Genomic DNA, 3,469 nt, shown 5'->3' on the forward strand with positions numbered 1-3,469 from the left:
CAGGTTAGGGAACAAGTGTAAGAATTTTGACAGTGGCTGATTTGTCTATTTCAATTATATATTCCCAAACCGGGAAATGACTGAGGGTGGATTTAGGGAAACACCAGCCTGCCTGTGAAACAGACCCATTGCAAGGCATTACTGACCTCTGTCAACAACTACTTTGGCATACACGGCAGTACTACAAGTGCAGGAGTCAGTGTCAGTTAAGAACCAGTAGTCAAAAAGCCCCCCACAACTTGATTATTTTATCTACTAGTACCTTAGCCATGGCTGCAGGGCTGCAGAAGATTTATAGTACCTGTGTGTGTACACGCACATCTGTATGTAAGTATGGCTGGGTGCCCCACTGATTGTGCCCAAGGCAGGCTGTAAAGAGTCAAACCCACACCTGGCTTGTTTATAGAACTGTATCTAGCTGAAGCCTACATGCCGAGGTCAGAGTGACTCACACCCAAATTCTGTTCCCAAAGTGAAAACCTTCTTTACTAAAAAGTCAAGGTTAGTTATCAACTATAACCTGTATTTTCTCTGTTCTGTTCCTAATTCAAGTATGCTTTGTCGCTCCCTTTATTTACAAGCCTTGCCTGCATCAGCAACACATCCAGAGCAACTCCACATAGTCCCTTCACACAGCCCTCTACTTCACTCTACCTATGATGTCACCAATAAATATCAACAGCCCTGGGTGTTCCGGGCCTTGGCTTCTTCAAGCTTTGGCTTCTTTAAGCCTCTGACTGTTCAAGCCCTGCTCACCCTGGCTCCCCATATATCTGTCTCTTTAATTCTGTCTTTAAGTCTTTCCTCTTGCCATGCATCGCAGCACCAAGCAGGACATCGGGATCCGCTGCAGGGGTCTCTGAAATGCACAAGAATATATGTATATGCACATTTTTTTTTGGGGGGGAGACCTATATAAGAGGATTATTCCTTTAGGGAATCCAGCCTCCCCATCATTCGAGGGACTTTGACTGCTTATGTCATGGACTCCAGTGTCGCTGTCATTGCCTGTGGAGCTGTGGTTCCACATAGAGATGGAGGCCCACTTGGGCTCTTTCCCATCATGCCTCTTCATGGATGCCTGCCTTGTTATCACTTTAAATGATAACCAGGGATTCAGCTCAGTGGTTCCGCCGCCTGCCTGGCAAGTGCAAGGACCTGAGTTCGATACCCGTTATCCCCCAAAAAATATCTCTACAGGGGTGTGTGTTTCACTATGATAATGAAGCAAAGGTAACTATAGGTTGCTTTGGTGACTCTTCTACACATTTGCCCCTTACCATGTAGAAGGAATCCCTAATACTGTTTTAAATAAGTTATTGTTCTGTCTTAAGAAGTGTGACTGATAGCTAAGTTAACTATTTTTCTTGGTCCTACCTTCCTGGTGTACCTGTTGACCACAAAGATATTAAACCTTAACTTGACTCCTAAGTGACCCCATAACCCTACAGGTGCTGTCAACTGTGTCACTTTTAGACAAAGCAGAAACAGTTAACACGTAATGACCATTTACGATGTGCTAGCCGACTGCTTACATTATTACCTAATATAATCTGAACACATCTTTCCTTTTTATTTCAACAAATATCTTTCTTTCTTTTCTCAGTACTGGAGTTTGAACCCAGGAGCTTTGCACTGAGCCCCATCCCCACTTTGTTTTTTAAGAGTCATAAAAAGGTTTCTTAGGCAGAATTTAAAGTGCGCACTCAAAGAAAACAGAGTGCAGGCCCTTAAGACAGAGGCACGTTATCATTGGAGCTCAGAATGTTTATGTGTTTCAGGAGAAGAACTTTGTGGATTTTGTGAATGTATAGAAAGTTTGGGCTTGGTTTATGGGAGAAGAGGGATGATCCAGCCACAGGGAGAAAGATAATGGCTCCATTCATGGGTGAAAGGATGACCCATTTTATGGGAGAAAGGCAGGGGCCCAATCTATTATATTTAAGGTCAGGTTTCTGCCCTTTACCTTATAGACTAGGCTAATTTATGGACCTAAAATATCTTTAAGGTATTTGGGGTATTTTTGTTTGTTTAGACAAGGTCTCACTAAATGTCTAAGTAGCCCAGGCTGGTCTCGAACTCCATCTTCGAGATCCTCGATCCTCCTGCCTCAGCCTCCCAAGTGCTGGGATTACAGGCGTGTGCCTCCATGCCTGGTTTGGAATACAATTTAATGTTGATTGACACTAGCCACCTGAAGCTGCCTACATCAATTTCACAGGTAATACAATTTAATGTTGATTGACACTAGCCACCTGAAGCTGCCTACATCAATTTCACAGGTTTAAAAATGCGAGCCCTGATAACACCACCCACACCTCAGATGCCAACCTCACTTTCATCAGTGCAAACTCTGGTCTGATCCAGATCGTACCAGAAGAACAAGGACATTGCGACTACTGTGGAAATCCCATGCATTTTAGAAGCTTCATAACAGGAGCCCAGGAGAAAGACCAGACAAAGTCCTCCCAGCCCAACCCCACAGGATATGCGTGCCAGGCAAGTGCTCTACCCCTGAGCTATATCCCCAGCCCAGAAAAGTCTTTCACTTTATAATACTACAACCAATGTATCCTCCAAGGTAGGTTCTGGTATACTACTTTACAGATAAGGTAACTGAGACTTAGAGAGGAAAAGTTATTTACCCATAATTACATAGACAATCTCCCCCAGACCTGAGTGTGTGTGTGAGGTGGTTACTGGGGTCCGAATCCATGACCTTCACATTGAGTTACATCCCTAGCCCTATTTTTGTTGTTGTTGGAGACAGGGTCTAGCTAAGTTGCTTCAGTTGCCCAGGCTGAGCTCAAATTCAGACGTGAACTCAATTTTCTATGATGTTGATTGAGATTTCTATGGAAGATGACTTTACATTAGTGTGCTCATACCCCAATGTATATGGAGATCCATAAGGGTATGGAAAGAAAACATTGCCATAAAATTGAAAAAAACCAGGCACAGTTGGCACTGACCTGTAGTCCAAGATACTCCAGAGGCCAAGGCAGAAGGATTACTTGAAGCCAGAATTCCAGCCTAAGAAATGTAGCAAGAGCATACCTCAAAACTAAGTGAAACTAAATGTCACAAATAAAAAAGCATTACTAAATATAGGCTAAGGTAAATTTATATTTGAAGTTAATGTACATTTTGATGGTATTTTCAACATACTTATATTCAATTAAAACTTTGAGGATTACCTACCTATATGATAAAGGAACTTCATACTTAGAGTAATGATTATATAGGCCTCACAGTCCAGGATACCATTTCTGTATATATATTCAGAAAGAAATCCACCTTGGAAATCTGACTTACTTACTAGGGAAGCAACCAGTATGAATGAAGTTGGAAAAAAGTAGAGTTTATAACTTGAGGGAACATCAACATTTAGGAGGTAAGCCAGAGACAAGAATTACCTGTGTCTAATAAGCCAAAGGATAGGGAAATGAATCTGATCAAATTTGCCCAC

General features: G+C 42.3%; 1 long non-coding RNA gene across 1 annotated transcript; it reads right to left on the bottom strand.

The window, feature by feature from the left end:
• Positions 1 to 785: 785 nt before the first annotated feature.
• Positions 786 to 3,063, bottom strand: LOC104852696. Its single transcript, XR_777564.2, has 2 exons — positions 2,973 to 3,063; positions 786 to 859 (listed from the first exon to the last, which is right to left on the bottom strand). It is a non-coding gene; the product is annotated as an uncharacterized LOC104852696 (long non-coding RNA).
• Positions 3,064 to 3,469: the final 406 nt, after the last annotated feature.

The sequence above is a fragment of the Fukomys damarensis genome, unplaced genomic scaffold (genome assembly GCF_012274545.1).
Source record: "Fukomys damarensis isolate Sample0158 unplaced genomic scaffold, DMR_v1.0_HiC HiC_scaffold_36408, whole genome shotgun sequence".
NCBI lineage: Eukaryota > Metazoa > Chordata > Mammalia > Rodentia > Bathyergidae > Fukomys > Fukomys damarensis.